Source organism: Ambystoma mexicanum, chromosome 1q, assembly GCF_040938575.1.
Source record: "Ambystoma mexicanum isolate Mex_15411 chromosome 1q, UKY_AmexF1_1, whole genome shotgun sequence".
NCBI lineage: Eukaryota > Metazoa > Chordata > Amphibia > Caudata > Ambystomatidae > Ambystoma > Ambystoma mexicanum.
The window spans coordinates 715954835-715972388 of NC_090922.1; positions in this window are offsets into that span (position 1 = coordinate 715954835).

A 17554-nucleotide genomic window follows, 5' to 3' on the forward strand; every position below is an offset into this window, starting at 1 on the left:
CTGGGTTGGATTTGGGTGGGGCCCATAGGAGGTCCCTAACCTTCAGAGGGTGGGCGTCCATGTCTTCCAAGTAAGACCAGTACGTCCCCATCCCTTCTTTCATGTGTTCCAGGAGGACTCTCAACTGTGCGGCTCGGAAGTAAAGGCGGAAATCAGGAAGCCCGAACCCCCCCTCCTCCCTCGGCAGTGTCAGGGTCGCTCTCCCGGTCCTCTGGGTTTTCCCTTGCCATATGAATTCTTGGACTGCGTTTTGTAGGACCCTAAAGGTCTGCTCTGGGACGATGATGGGGAGCGCTGTGAACAGGTACAGAAGTCTTGGTAAAATGTTCATCTTAACCGCCATCATCCTGCCATACCAGGACAGGATCATCTTGCCCCATCTCCTCAAATCTGACGTGATCCCTGCCAATATAGGGTCATAGTTGGTGGAGGCTAGTTTGGTCAGGTCCCTAGTAAGCAGGATGCCCAGGTATCGTATGGAGGTCTTTCCCACTGTAATCCCCTCAAACCTGTCCAGCGGGTCTAGCTCGGGGTCTTTAACTTTCATTGGTAGTAGGACTGATTTTGTTGCATTAATTTTCAGTCCGGAGAAGCGGCCAAATGTAGACATCAGGGACAGAAGGGGGGGGTGAGGCAGCCGGGTTCACCACGTAGGCAAGGATGTCATCCGCAAACAGGGATAGTTTAAATTCCACCTCGCCTCTGCTAATCCCCATGATGCCCGCATGTGCTCTGATCACTATGGCTAATGGTTCCATCGTGAGGACATATATCAAAGGTGAGAGGGGACAGCTCTGCCTGGTCCCGCGCGAGAGGGCGAAGGACTCGGACAGCCTCCCGTTCACCTGGACCCTCGCTGTGGGGGCTCTATAGAGTGCAGCTACCCAGCTCCTAATGCATGGCCCGAAGCCCTGTTTTTGGAGAAGGAGTTCCATGTATCTCCACTCCACCCTATCGAAAGCTTTTTCGGAGTCTAGGGAGAGGACACATGCGTCCAGATCCGATTCCTGTGCGAAGTGGAACAGGTCTATTGTTTTGCGGATATTATCCGACCCCTGCCTCCCTCTTATGAACCCCACTTGGTCCCCGTGGACCAGTCTCGGCATTATCCCCTCCATCCGCATCCCCACCACCTTGGCCAGGATCTTGACATCCGTGTTTAATAATGATATTGGGCGGTCAGAGGAACACTCTGCGGGGTCCTTACCCTCCTTGGGGAGTACTGCTATGATGGCACCCATCATGGAATCGGGGAGGATGCCCCCTTCCAGCACAGAATTGAAAACTCTTGCCAAATGCGGGGCCAGGGTGGAGCGGAACCTCTTGTAAAAGTACATCATAAAACCATCCTCCCCGGGGAGGTTCCCACCTTCATCCCGCTAATCACCTTATCTATCTCATCCTCGGTGTTCGGACCCTCCAGCCCCTCCGACATCTCTTTCGTTAAGGCCGGGACTTGAATGGACTCCAGGAAGCCCTCTATCTGAGCGTCACCCTCGGGATATTCTGAAGTGTACAATTTTTCGTAATAATGGCAGAAGGCCTCCCCTATGTGGGGGGAGTCGTACCCTATGGTCCCTTGAGTGTCCTTCACCGCCTTCACCATTTTGCTGCGTTGGACTTCCCTCAGCTTCCAGGCTAGGATACTATCCGCCTTATCCCCCTTACCATAATATTTTTGTTTCACCATCTGGAGGCTTCTCTCTGTTTTGTGCAGGAGGAGGTCCTTCAATTGGAGTCTATAGTCATCTAGTGCAGTGACCTGGTTACGCTCGAGCGGCTGTGCCGCGGAGCCACACGGTTGGAGCCGGGATATCTTTTCCCTTAGGGTCTTTTCCCAGGCCTCCCTTTCCCTTTTCTTCTGGGCTACTATTTTGATAAGTACCCCTCGCAGGGTCGCCTTGAAGGCGTCCCATAGTGTGTGTATGCTGACTTCCCCATTATCGTTCAACTCAAAGAATTCCGTTATGGCATCTAGCACTTCCTGCGCGAGGACCTCGTCTTTCAATAGGGCATCATTACATTTCCAGCGGCCTCTGCGCTCCGTGTGCCAGCCCTCAGCTATGGTGACACGGGCCATATCATGGTCCGTCCAGGAGATCGAGTCTACTCTGTAGCCCGAGATGTATGGGCGAAGGGTCTCGTCCACCAAAATATAATCGATTCTAGAGAATGAGGTGTGTATGGCTGAGTAGAACGTGAACGAGGGGATGTCGGACCTAGGGGACGGGATTGTGTCTACCAGACCCAGCTCGGCGTTGACTCTCTGGAAGCTGCGTGCCATGGCCCCGTCCGCAGGTCTAATGTTTGGAGGGCCCATTCGCTTTCTATCTAAGGACGGGTCCAGGACCATGTGAAAGTCTCCCCCCACCACCATCCTACTGTGCACGAAGAGTTTAAACCTGTCCCTTACTTCCTCCCAGAACTCGGCCTGGCCTTCGTTAGGGCCGTATACAACTGCGAGAGTTAGGAGGGCCCCTTGTAGTGAGCCCCTTACCAGTAGGTAGCGACCTTCGGGGTCCCTCAGGGTTGCTTCCAGCTCAAAGCCTACGCCCCTCGCTAAAAAGATAGCCACTCCCCTCTTCTTGGACCTATGTGACACACAGAACATCTCGCTGATTCCGCCTCCCCTCATCTTGGGTTCCTTACCCCGGGCCCAGTGAGTCTCCTGTAAGAAGAGCAGGTCTAGCTTGGCTCTTCTAAACTCCCTGCAGACTAGAGATCTCTTTGTGGGGGTGTTTAGACCTCGTACGTTCAAGGTGCCCACCCCCAGGGCTGGCAGTCCATCAGCCATGGTCTATACAACTCTCCCGGTTGGCCACCCACATCATGTCGAAACTCCCATCGTGCTTCTTCTGTCTCGCGTCTGGATTGCTTGGATTCCCCATTCCTCCCTCCCGAGGGGCCCTAAAACTGACCCCCAACATCCCCCCTCCCTAAAAGAACAACCCCTGCCAACTTGGAATTACCCCCTCCCCCCCTACCCGGCATCCAGCCAGTCAGTTCCGCCATTGCTGGCATTTGGCCGGACCACCAGCCTGCCCACCTTGGCCAGGCACACGGTACAAAGCTCCTCTCCTTGAGCCCCCCTTTCCCCCCCGGCCCGTCCCGTCACCCGCCCCCTCCATACTTGCTGTTCAGAGGAACACTGTCCTCGCTGGGACCTCACACCCTCTCAAAGCCGTCCCGCAGCTAGTCGGGGCTCTCCCACCGTCAGCCCTCCGAATCCATATGCTCTCCTTCCTGGATGGGTGGTGGAGTATTCAATTTTTTGTATTTTCGCAGGGCGGTCCTTCTTCTCCTGGCTCCCAGCTGATCTGGGCCGCCCCTGGCCAATGCTTCCGGGCCGATCAGGCTTCTTCGGGGGGTCGGGTCCACCACATAATCACGTATGGCCCCTCTAATGTCCTCTTCAGTGACCAACAATGTGCGTTGGCCCATGTATTCGAAGGTCAGGGAGAAAGGGTACCCCAACCTGTAGCGCACCCCCTTCTCCTTGAGTAGCTGCGTCAAGGGGCGGCACATTCTGCGCTTTGCCAAGGTGTAGGCGGAGAGGTCCTGAAAAATGGAGATCTGGGCGTTGTTATAAGTGATCACCCCTGCCTTTCTCGCTTCCTCCAGGACCTTGGCCTTTTCCGTATAGTAGTGGAATCGGGTTAGGACCGAACGGGGGTTCCCTGCCTTGCCTCCTGCTCTATGCACCCGGTCCAACGTAAGTTCCGTGGTCATCTCCTCAGCGAATAGAAGGGTAATAACGTCTCTCACGACTCGGGTTAAGTCTCTCTCTGTTTCTCCCTCCGTTTCCGGAATCCCAAAAAATCTTAGATTATTCCTCCTTTCCCTATTTTCAAAATCGTCCATCTGTCTGGCTCTCTCCTCGTCCCTCTTCTCCAGGGCCGAAAGCCTCATGTCAAATAGGACTTCCAGTGCTGTTGATGAGGACTGGTTGGTTTCTACCTGTAGGAGCCTGTCCTCCACTTTGTCCACCCTCTGGTCCATTTTTCCGAACTTCTGGGCGATGTCTGATCGCATTTCCCTGATTTCCTGGAGGATGGAGGCAAAGCCCCTTCCCATCGCCGACGTGGATTCCGTCATGATTCCCGGGTGGGTCGGGTCACTGGTGCCCGTATAGCTGACACTGGGGTTCCCTGTCTCCCTGTACCGAAATGCCTGCAGGGACTCTAGCCAGTTCATGCAATCCTCTGCTGCGTCCCCCACGGGGTCCGTCATTTGCCAGGAGCTTTGGGGGGGTTTCCCCAGGGAGACCCCCAGGCGGGCACTCGCCCCACCCGTTCAGGGCAGGGGCCTCTCACCTGGGCCTCTCCTCGTCTCGGTGTGGTCTTGTGGGGCAGGGGGGGCTGCCGGCGTCGTATTCCCACCCCTGTTGGCTGACGGAATTCTCCGCCCCGGAGGGGGCAGCAGGCGGGCACACGCCCTGGGGATGGCCCCAGGGGCGACCACCTGTTGGAGCAGAGGGGTTTTTCCCCCTGAGCCTCTGAGCTTGCAGGATTCATCGGTGGGTGGGTGGGCACGTATTGCTGGGGGGTGGGGTGAGCCCCGGCCGCGGCCGGCATGTGGATGCTGCTTGGTAGGCCGCGGCGGCTGTTGTTCCCAGGTACGCTCCCTCTCCCTCCGGCCCGGCTCCAGGGACTGCTCGGCTTCCTCGTTCCATCGGCCGGGACCTGTTGGGGGAGGGCCCGGCCGGCAAGCCGCTCTGCCACCGCGGCCCCCCTCACTCCTTCGTGGAGTGTTGTCGGCCGAGTCCGCTCGCCGGCACCCTCAGCCTCGGCCTGCCGCGTCGCCCACCAAAGCTCCGCAACCCGGCAAGAGGCGAGAGGCCGGGCTCTCCAACTGGGCTCCTCACGTCCCCAGGCCTCTCCTCGTCCCTGAGCGTTCCGACGAGTGTCTCCTCACGGCCGCGGCTCCGTCGCGGCCCAAACTCCGGTCTCCCGGGGGCCAGGAGGTTCGCTCTTTCTTGTGGGAGAATCTCGGGGGGGTCGCCGGTGAATGGCTGCACAGCGATTACACCTGGGGAGTCTGGGGGGGGCTCAATCCTCTAAAAAGACCCAGTCCTGGCGGGAGCTTGGCACTAGGCAGCCATTACCTATGCGCCCCCTGGTGGCCTCCTAAAAAGCAATTTTAACAGATGTACCAATAACTTTAACAAATTCCAGGTGCTCCCTAGTGGGTCTATGCTACCAGGCCATAGAAAATGTGCAAAGAGAGATGCCCTGAAATAACAGGGTATAACTAGGGGCACACACAAAAACTAACCAGTTCAATATTTTAGTTAGTCAAAACATGACATAAACAGTGTTCAAGAGAAAATACTTTTCAGTTATTCAATACTTAATGGATAATCAAGCATTTGTGTTACTTAAGGGTAAGTATCAGTCTGTTTTCCAGACACTTAATTTCAACACAAAAATCACATATATATAGGGTTTCACAACTCTGGGAATGCTTACGTAAACATTTCATGCATTCTTCTTGAAACAATTCAAAACATAAAAGTTTATATTCACAGATAAACAAGTTGCATCATTTCTCAACACTTTTTTGTATATGTGTATGTATATGGATCTCCAGGACAACAGACAGGTGGTGTTGTTCTATAACTATCTGTCTATCTACTACGCGTTTTGGGCCAGTCTAGCCCTTCTTCAGGTAAAGGAATATCCAAAATTAAATCATTCAATAGGGTATATTGTATTCCAAACTTTGACAAAATTTTTTGGCAAAACAATGTTTTACATATTCATTAACAGTCATGAACAAATCAAAGAAATGCTGCTCTGTTCGTCAGCCTTTACTGTGAGCGAGCCTTTGGGCAAAATCTGCCACTGTGAAGGTCTTGTGTGTAGATTCCTTCTTTTCAAAAGGACCCTGTGAGAAGACATCACTATATTACTACCTTTGATAGTATTCCTTAATACAATCATCATTGGAGTTTGGGTGGGAACAGGCGCAACAATATGCGCTGGGTCCCACTCCAAACTCCAAGTAACTTAGATTTGAGTGACTCGTTCTACTGTTACAAGTATACTCACTTAAAGCATTCGTTTATCTTCTCTGAAAAAGTGGTATCTGCAGATTCGCTTGGGCTGCCCTGTTTGTAATGAGATACCCGAATCACCATTAGTGTGCTTAAGATTAGCAGTCTACGTGTCTCTAGTGACTTGAAAAGAGTAAGTAGGCATACCTGTGGGACTGTAGTCCCTTCAAAGACGTGATAATGATCTCCTTTTGAGTTGGTAAAGCAGCTCTCACTGTTGCACTGTGGTTCGTGTAGTCAGGAATACTGTTATAATGGACTCCTTCGTGGTAAGCCAGCTCCTATTTTAGGTAACGAAGACCACAATTATGATCCCGCTGGGCTATAGCTGTGTGAATTACTTTGGAGCAAATTTATATGTTAAACATACCTCAGGCGGGCACACCACATGCAGCACGGAGCATGAAATGCAACCGGCTGATACGCGGGGACCGCAGTAGCGTTCTCCTACTTCTTCCGTGGGCGGACAGCCTGTTGGATGGAACCGCTGTATGAAAATCACCTCACTATTGTAACAGAGTGGTGGGAACTGCGTGTGAACGTAGTTCCTGCTGTTCACTCTATCTAGTCTGCGCTGGCATGTATAGAGCGATACGCTACCATTCCTATTTTGTCACCCTCCATCTTGGATGAGCATCAGAGTACTCACCCAAGATGGCGTTTACTAGGCAATGTAAACACGTAGTGAGTGTGTTGTAGTCACGTGATGTATCTTCAAAATAGATGTAAATCTCTTAAACATCCATTTAAGTACACAAATCATATGCAAATACTTATTGTATTTATTTCAATGCTGATTATATTCAGCTAAACCTTACAATCATAACCTGATCTGTGTATTTAGGTGTTTAGATGCGATTGTAATGTGACTCAGCCCTCAGTAAATATTTCTAACAATTTCTAATTAATAATTTATTGTGACTTAGTTTACAATGAAACTTTACACATAAAATATACCTTAAGTAGGAACAAAATTATAATGAGAAAACCATCAGTAATTAACAAAAACGTTGCATAAGAAATTACCAAGAAAGACAATACATTAAATTCTCTAAATATACATTTCCTAAAAACCATATAAAACAGCTTCATTTTAAATTCACATTTACAATAGTTCTGGAACCAGATCTTACCACATCCTACCGTATATTCTCCAATTAAGAGTTACAGATGGAATATCAATCTAATTTCAGTATTGTTACAATTCCTATATATATAGGGGCCTGTATTAGCCAACAGCCCCTCATGGATTTCAACGATGGCTATACATCAACTCCTCTTTATATCCTCCTATATGGTTATATTAATTCTTGTTTCCACCTTCAGCCAAACATTGTACAGTGCCATCAGGAGCCTTATACTGTTGGAGTTAATACAGTGATGCCAAAATAGCTCCTCTTTAATGTAACCTTGGTTATGCACAAGCTGACCCAAGCCAAGGTTTATGGTACTTGACATTTTGTGACATTCGGTCAATACGTGTCTGAGAGTTTCGAAACCCCCTCTTGCCTAGGTTGAGGGGGAGACCCCAAAGGGAGGACATCGGAGACGGCCATGAGGTGAGATAGGCCGTCTGTGAGCCCTCCCTCCAAGTTTCCCAGAGGACTCCCAGGGTCGGGTGACTTCTTAACTTTCCTGGGTTGGATTTGGGTGGGGCCCATAGGAGGTCCCTAACCTTCAGAGGGTGGGCGTCCATGTCTTCCAAGTAAGACCAGTACGTCCCCATCCCTTCTTTCATGTGTTCCAGGAGGACTCTCAACTGTGCGGCTCGGAAGTAAAGGCGGAAATCAGGAAGCCCGAACCCCCCCTCCTCCCTCTAGCTGATTCACTCCTTTACATAACCGGCAAAGCCGTAATTCTGGGGGGATCATGTCTCATTAATCATGTCTGCCTGTTATCATTAAAGTAGGTAGTTGTTCTAGCCTTAGAAGTAATATGAAACATCTAAGTCTCCTATCCGGGCATAAATTGAGATAGCTCTGCAGATTTTTGTAGTTATACAGTCTATACTGGACAAACTGGTAGCTTTTCAGCTTCTGGAGATGAGCGTAATTCTCAAGCCAATCCAAGAGCTCTATGCGTTTGACCAGAGCCCTTTGCATTTCTACAGTTACACTGCCCTCCCTAATTTGCCACCCAATGGTCATCAGGAATTTAGACATTTGCTCCTTCAATGGGCACGAGGATTTATCCTTCAAAATCTCTAGGTAAACCGTCTTGAGTAGCCCATTCTTAGTCTCATCCCTCATTCTTAGGTAGAGTAGTGTTGTAAAGTAACTTCATACTCTTCTTAAGGTTACTTGAAAGTTCTTTATTATAAGTTACTTAAGCTGTTATAAGAGAAGACCACCGGGTCCCATCACCCAGGCTCAACTGACAGCATTGGAACTCTGGAGCGAAGCTCATAGTCAAACATTCCATGCACTCTCAGTGTTCCAAGCCATCTATTAGTTCTGCATCAAGTAACATCACAACACATCTCCCTTTCTATTGACAATGCAGAAACGAAATGTCCAACGCATTCAACATCATAACATATCTCTTCCCTTTCCGATGACAACCTGTCAGAGAGATGTTTAACTTGCTCACACCCCTCCTAGACACAGACAACCTTAAAAAGGAAAACGCTGTGCTGGAGGACCAACTGAACATTTCACTGTATGCATACCTCTCCTCACATGACACTACCAGGAAGGACCCATCCCAAGGTAAACTTTCATGGACATTTCACTAAGGAGAACTATGCTGATGATTTTTCATCTTTTAGATATGATGCAACTCAAAACATCTGGGCGACACCAATGACCACATGGTATCGGTCACCCACACACATATGGAAGGATCCTCCCTACCAACGTGATACTAACCAAAACACTTGGAGTAACTACTCCATTACACTTTTTCTCTCACCATACCTTCAGAGTTTCTGCTTACCAAATGTTTTGTGGCATTCTCCCCAAAATACTGGGAGTAGCCACCTCCATACACTTTGGCCTACTCAAAACAGGGCGCTAACTCCTCACACTGTGGGACGCTATCCCTATTGACACTAGGACGCTATCCCTATTCACGGTGGGACACTATCTCTTTTCACAGTGGGACGCTATCCCTCCTCAAAGTGGGACGCTATCCCTCCTCCTTGGGGCGCTATCCCCTTCACAGTGGGACGCTATCCCTTCACAATGGGACGCTATCCCTATTTAGCGGTGGGACGCTATCCCTTCCTTCAGTGGGACGCTATCCCTTAACAATGGGACGCTATCCCTATTCAACGGTGGGACGCTATCCCTTCCTTCAGTGGGACGCTATCCCTCATCATTGGGACGCTATCTCCTTCACAGTGGGATGCTATCCCTTCACAATGGGACGCGATCCCCTTCACAGTGGGACGCTATCCCTTCACTCTGGGACTCTATCCCTGCTCATCTTCATCTTCACCCTTTCAAAAAAATTTTAGGAATGAAATAACCACACCTCCTACAGAGTACAATAATATTTCTTCAACTCTAAAACATCTATACTTCAAACACAATGTCTATAACTTCACACGTAAAACACTAACTCTATATTCTTCCATGCATTGCATTTTGTAACTCATTTTCTCTAAGAGATAATGCAACCTTTAAACATTCACATAAAGTAGCATTTCCATTTCTATGTGTCCATGTTGTAATATGCAACCTAACCTGAAATGCCTCAAAGTGTTAAATCTAGCGGCTCGACACCACACCTGTAACTCACATACTTGCATAAATTGTGCATATTTATGAAAGTCCAAATGAGTCCACTTTTATCCTGAAATGCCTCAAAATGTGTTACATCTAATACATTTTAACTTCTCAACCTCACTACCTGCAAACTTCTTCTGATAACACTTTCTCAACTTCACGTGCAGTTCCCACACACACACTGATCCATTGATCCTTAAACTGTTCTATGCACGCATGAGACTGCAAATAAATCAAAAATATTAAAGGATACACGGTGGCCACTCAAACTTCTCCTATGAGTCCAACGTTCGTGGCAGCTGATTTGTAATCACGCTGCCTCGAACTTCTCCTATGAGTCCAACGTTCGTGGCAGCTGATTTGTAATCACGCTGCAGCCATAACCTTCATGCTGTTCTTCCGCTTCCTCTGCTGTTGTGGCACCCCGATGCACCGCTTCCAGCTTGCCGTACACTTTCATTTTGGACGTACTTGGAAATGTCTCATCATGGCGGACATTCTGCCGTTTTCATTAACGTTAACAGGGTGCGCATATGACGGCAACGCACTATCATACATTTCCGAAGAAACCATCGTTACATAAACAGTAACGCAGACCATTTTCTTCTGTGAATATCCCTTCAGTCCGGGAAGTGTAACGCAGACCAGTTTCTTCCGTGAATATCCCTTCAGTCCGGGAACTTCCACTTCTTGTCTGCGACTCAAAACATCCGCACTCCGCCGCTCCAATTGACAGTTCACAGCCTTCACGTCAGCTCTCGCTCTGAACACCTTTCCCTTTACCAGGGGCATTTTTGTCTTTACCCTGGTGAACGTCCTCACGCTAGACGTTTCATTAGGGTCCTTTATTCTATCCTTTATTCCAATGCTCCTTAACGGCGCAGCAAGTGTCATATCTCCAAAGACACGCACAACTAAAGTTCAGACCAAAGGTGCGTAGTTTGCTCTCGCTCTGAACAGTTTACCCTATTACGCCACAGCGTTCTATTTGCTCCGCTAACTCCTGCAGCAGTATTGCTACGTCATCAGTCTCACAGGGGACCTGGGCAGGCATAGAGCTCCCGTACCAACGGACATATCTGAGCCCACAGAGTCCCACTGATGCCGGCACACACGGCATGTGACTCGCTTCACGCTCCATGATAGGGGCTTCTCATCTTGTACTCTCATTAATCCCGTATTGGGACAAACACATGTGCACCAACATGCAATTATTGGATCCTACTTCCTTTTAGGGGTTTTGCTTCAATATTAGAACATGCACTGCTTTCCCCAGTTACAGCTGCTCCAATCGAACTTCTTACTTCAATTCAGGGGTTTCTCTTTCAAATATGGTTATGTTTCCAGGCTTGGGGCTTTCCCAAAGTACTTCCCAAAGTACTACTTCTACTATAGCACCCCTCATATTGGCGCATAGTGCTCTGAACTCCACCACTTGCTTGTAGCGCTTTACTTCTTCTCTGCTTACACTACTTCAAGCCTTATCTTCAACCTTGTGGGGCCAGCGTATCACTGTGGGGTTGTGCTTCCCTTTGGGGCTTCTCAGGTTAACTTCCTCCACACCCCTTTTTACTGTCCTTGACCCCTTGCGCTAATAGCCCCCCTGGGTGATGGGACTTACTTGGATGACTGGGGGCAGTGGTCTCTCTGCTTCTTCTGCTGCTCCCCCACCACAGCCCAGCTTACTTCCTCTCTGGGTTCTTGGAAATCCTTGTCGCCATTGTTGTAAAGTAACTTCATACTCTTCTTAAGGTTACTTGAAAGTTCTTTATTATAAGTTACTTAAGCTGTTATAAGAGAAGACCACCGGGTCCCATCACCCAGGCTCAACTGACAGCATTGGAACTCTGGAGCGAAGCTCATAGTCAAACATTCCATGCACTCTCAGTGTTCCAAGCCATCTATTAGTTCTGCATCAAGTAACATCACAACAAGTAGGGCTCGCTTTTTTAGAACTATCGCTTTCAATGAGGTCAGCCCCATTACCAGTCTTAATATTGCCATAGGGATTCCCGGTGGTAGGCCCAGGATAGCACGCCAAAATTTCCCCTCAATCACCTGCAGCCATTTCAGGTCAGAGTTGAGGAGGGCTTCTAGACCATAGGTGATCATAGGGGATAATACCTGCATGTACAGTTGTCTCGTGCCCCAGATGGTAAATCCCCCCTGATTTAGTGTGAATCTATGGAACAGTGCAGTAAGTTGGGTTGCCTTTACAATGCGTGACTGCTTGCAGAGTCCATAGTCGCCGATACTCTCAAATTCTATACCTAAATAGCGGTAATGAGGAGAATAGGCAATGGTATCTGAACCAACTCTGAGCTGTACACGAGTGGTGTTCTTGCTGGTAAATCTCATTGCCTTAGTTTTTTCCAGAATAATTTTGAGGCCGTTCCTCTCAGCGTATTCCCACAGAGCGATGGCCGACCTTCGAAGCCCACTAACAGTGTGGTCCAGTATCACCAGGTCGTCCGCATAGGCCAGGACAGGGCAGATGGAATCTCCTATTTTCGGTGGGCAATTTGTCGCAGCCCTAGTGGCCTCCGGGATGTCATATACGTACATATTATAGATCAACGGGGCCGTGACACAACCTTGTTTGACCCCCCTATTTTGGAGCACACTTTTAAAACACTAATTTTACTTTAACCGATGTGTTCTGATGGAGTAGTCTGAGATAATAGGTCAGGCCCTCCGGGCAACCCATTGCTTTTAACTTCCTCCAGAGGGCCTCTCTGGGAATAGAGTCAAATGCCGCCGAAAAGTCTATATAGAGGGCATATAGTGGTGGTTGCCCTCTTGATCTAGCTCATGTTCTCAGAAGGTCCAGCACCATGATGTTGTGTGCCGTAGAATACCCTTGCCTAAAGCCACTCTGGAATTTGCAGAGTATATCAGATTGCTCTACCCAGAGCTGTAGCTCCTTTAGAAGGAGAGAGGCAAATATTTTGCCCGTGACATCCAGCATTGACAGCAGTTTGTAATTGCTAGGATCCGCTCGATTACCCTTCTTGAAGACTGGTATGAGCACCGCTGTTTGCCAGGATCGGGATATTCTCCCTTCTTTTAAGATCTTTTTAAACATTATAGCTAACAGGGATGCCCAGAATTCAGGATGCGCCTTCATCACAATATTTGCTAGGCCATTTGGGCCCGGGGCTTGGGAGGATTTTAAATCTGAGATTGTATTCAGCACCATTTGATATGTCACATTAAATGGAGGGTTTGAGGGCCTATTAATCAATGTATGGGGTTCCTCTTTGTCTGCCTTGGAATTCCTATTTTCGAGGAAAGCTGTCCATGTATCAGCATTAATAGGGTTAGCTAATTTGCCTTGTACAGTACCTCGCGCATCACCCAACAGAGCCCAGATATTACGCGTTTTTCCTGTACAGATCGTGTTTACTAATCTTTGCCAGGCCATGATTTTGTCTAATTTCCGTTTGGCCTTGATCATAGCTCTATATTTGTTTTTGACGCTCCTAACCTTAATAAAATATAGGTCTGAAGGGTAAGCTTGTCTCTTGGCCAGCCGGAGTTCCGCTCTACGCTCTCTCTTCAGGTTTCTCATAGCTATGTCAAAGGGTGGCTTTTCCCTACCGCAGCTAATCATAGACCCCATACGACAGACCGCATGTTTCTCAGCAAAGTTGCAGATCCAGTATTCAATGGCGTCGCTCGACATCTCCTGGAAGTTCGATAACAAATTTAGATCAATGTTAGCCAAAGCTACCACAGCAAGAGCAACATTTTTATCTGACCAGCTGATCCTAGTGCCAGCTTTATTTGGCACGATGTTACCCATGTTGATACTAGGAGGGGCTTTTGTCCCGATATTCAATTTGCATATGAGTGTAGCATGATCACTCCACTCATTAGGGGTTATTTGCATATCCTCCACTATCTCATACACACTAGCGGAAACAAAAATGTAGTCTATGGTACTTCTTGAAGTGCCATTGGACCAGGTATAATTACCTGGAGAGTCGCTCACAGTTTTACCATTAAGCATTTCAATGTCAAGCATTTCAATGTCCCATAGGTCAAACAATTGTTTCCATCCTTGGCCTTTGGGATCATTTTTTATGGTGTGTTGCATAGAATTTTTTAGGGTTATAGGACTTCCCTATGTTACCGCTCATGTGGCAGTTGAAGTCTCCAACCACTATTACCCCAGTGTTCCCAAGTGTTAGCAGCCAGGTAGCCAATAGATTTTGTAAGGCCTCCTGGAGTTGTTCTCTTATTAGTGCACCTGGGGGGTTATATAGACTAACTAGTAGCAAGTGATCCATTCCTGTCTGGTTATTATAGTCGACCTCAACTGCCATCAAATTACTGGGACAATCAGTTTTCACTAATTTAGAACCAAACATGTTAGCCACCCCTATGATAAGTCCGCCATAGGGTCTTCTCTTTGTACCTTTATTAGCTGCCCTTTGATAAATGACAAAGCCATCCAAAATCAATGGCTCCATAGCCCAAGTTTCTTGAAGGCAAAAACAACTATGTTTATCTAAAATCTTAATAGAGCCCTCAGTTGACAACAAATGAGCAAAACCCCTACAGTTCCAGGACAGAATAGACATATCTCATTGCTTTAGCAGCACTTCAGGTAGAGAATCCGCAATCCATTTTAATGCTTGTTGTATGTCTAAAATGTCCACATTTTTTCCTTCAGAGAAATTGGGGCGGGGGTTGGTTTCAGCTGTCAGATCTGTCTTGGCGGGCAGTTGTCTTAGGTCTGGTTCATTGAGATCGGCATCAACCTCCACATCAACCGCTTTCAATTCGGTCTTATAGTTCCTTAGTAATGTCGCGGTAGATAGGAACTTACAATGCAATGCTGAGACCTGAGGATTAGGGCCTTTTAGTGGTTCCACGAATTGGAAATCGTGGAACCACTAAAAGGGTTAAAAGCGAGAGAGCCATTTTGAGTTTTCACTTAGATATAAATTCTTTATAAGACATATACGATTTCCTTCCATGGTAGATGTAGATTCGGTGGGACGAGTTATGATAGATGTTGCTGATAACTCTAATGGACTCCCGAGGTTGTCCTTGTCCACAATCTCCGGCCCTTCACTCGGATTCTCCTCCTCACATATATCCTCCACCTCCTCAGGCTCAATCATTTTTTCTCTGTCAGATATTAGCCAACTAGTCAAGCAGCCCTCACCACTGTTCTTCCTTTTCTTTGCTCTGGCTGCCCGTTTTTTGGCTTTCTTTGAGGGGTGTCCAGCGGATTCCTTAACAGACTTGGAGATGGCCATTTCTTTAGTTCTTTTAATCCCCGCTGCCCTCCTGGCCATTCTGCGTTGCTTACGCGAAAAGAATGGTTCTTCGTTTTCTTTGTCTGTCTCCATCCCCGGGCTTTGTAGCTCTTCAGAATGATGTTCTTCACTTACGTCCGCCAGTTTTATGGCTTCCGATAGATTGGACTCTGCTGATTGATCAACTTCAGCAGTACCCTCTACTTTCTCTCTAGCGGCCATCTCTAAGGTTAGGGCATTTGAATTATCCAGAATTTTCCACGTCATTTTCAGTAAGACCTTAAGGGCAAATTGCAGTGATGCAACTGAAGACTGGATCTCAGCAATCTCTATCGCTCCCGGATAGGTATCAGCCAGGCATTCACTTTCAGCTATGGGGCTGTCTTCCATAGAAGCCATCGCCAAATTTGGTGATGCTGATAGTCTGCCCATGCATTCAACTGGAGTAGGGGATACTAATGGAGTATTTCTCTGCTTATTAGCATTGGCGCAGTCCATGTTGGTAGGTATCGATCCTGGGGCAGGAGTCATTTTCCTTTGAATATTAAGACATAGTTCCAATAATGAATTATTGTCAATGTCATCATAATTAGAGGCACATAGGGACCCTGCATTAGAGGGCACGAGAACCAAGGCTTCCTCAATCGTGGTAGAATTAGTTTCAGGAAGTGGGTTTTGTGGAAAAAAACTCAGTGATCATTCCCTGGTCCGCAGGTATTTCGTTCTTAGCTTTCTTTCTGGGTTTTACCCGCACGGTAGGATTGTTCGAGGGACTCTTAGCTGTCTCCATTCCCTTGGTTCCTCTAAGGTTGTACTTTGACTGTGTAGTTCTCTTCTTCGGAGGCATATGGGTTTTCACAAGTTAGCGCCCTCCGCACTTAGATATCACGAGGGACAATATCAAGAAAAAGGTATAGTGACTGCAGGAGAAGGATTATCAACCCCTTTACCCCAGAGGAAATGGGGACGGATTGGCCACCGTTATCCAGGCAGTCCCTCTCACCTGGGGCCAGAGAGATTGCTCAACACTCACAGTAACACAACACGCCCAGGATCAAAGGCCTAAGCCCGCAGTCTCCTGTGCGTATGACCTTGAGGCCCAATTGCGTATGTTGGGCAGCACTGGCCCCACTACTCAAATTTAACAAAAAATGGTCACACGGAATGAGTATGGGATCCAACAAAACTCCCACGAAAGCCCCACTGATCAAGGTAGGTGAAGGTTTGCGCTCAGCTGGAGGTTAATAGGGCGCAGAAACTCTACATCAGATTATTGTATTATCACAGCTGGCACTCTGATTTTACTATGCTGACAAACGCGAGCATAGCGCCCAATGAGCCTCAATGGTGACTATATGAGGATCAGATGCGGAGAGCGTAAGGTGTAGCCCCAGGGATATGCCTCACAGCTCACCACTCACCTCCAATATTCACAGCAAAGCCCTTGTGATGCTGTATCACCAGCTTCCATGTGTATGGGAGTCGGCAGGAGAGAGCACGCCTCCTTATTCGGCTCCGGGACTCCCCTCGCCGGATTCGTGGTCACAGTCCCCGTCCTTTTGCCACTCCGCCTATACAGCAGTTCCCGTGGGCGTAGGGGGACCAAGGACCACGCAGTAACTCGTCATGCAGTCACTCGTCTGCTGCCACAAACTTCGGGAGCATCCGTGTCAAACCAGCCGCACATCCGTCGCTCCACCGCCGCTCCGCGTTCCGTTAGAGGAATGGACCCTGCGGCGTGGTGAGAACGTGCGTACACGAACAAGAAAGTCGTGTCAAGCCGCACCTCGTATCGAACTCAGCGTACCCAGAACTGCGCTGTGAGAGGCCGCTTCCGACACGAATACAGCGTTACTTCATTTCTAACAATTTCGCTCCAGTAGAAGCCTGGTGGATATGCGTATTATACTAAATCACTTGTTTGTGATCTAGTCTTGGCGTGTCAAATGCAACCAACACGGAATTCATATGCACTTTTTGTTGATTTGCAATTTCATAAAGAACCTGCCTATTACTTACAACTACACAGCATTAACCCTTCTTGCTAGAAAGTCTCCTTATCTTTTTAACACATACATTGATATAACTAATTACTGCTTCAGTAGCACCATATCGGTTTTTTGGGGATGGCTCAATAGACAAAGGCAATCCATTTCTACTAGTTGACAGTATATTTGATCTACATGTACATTTTCTTTACCATTAGTCCTTATTAAATAGGGAGCAAATCATTTGATGGTTAAGCAATGAGACACAACTTAATGCATTACAGGTAACAGGACAAATCCCAATCCCAGTTCATCCCCGGGGGCACATTGTATCGAGCTTGTCTATCCAATACACTTCTCTCCGTTGTAGCAACTTCATTTGATCACCACCCCTTCTGAGTAGACACACATGTTCCAGGATTATGAACTTAACTTGCGCAACTGTATGTTTGTATTCTTTAAAGTGCATAGCAACTGGGGATTTTGGTGAAGACTGTCTGATGTTTGACTTAT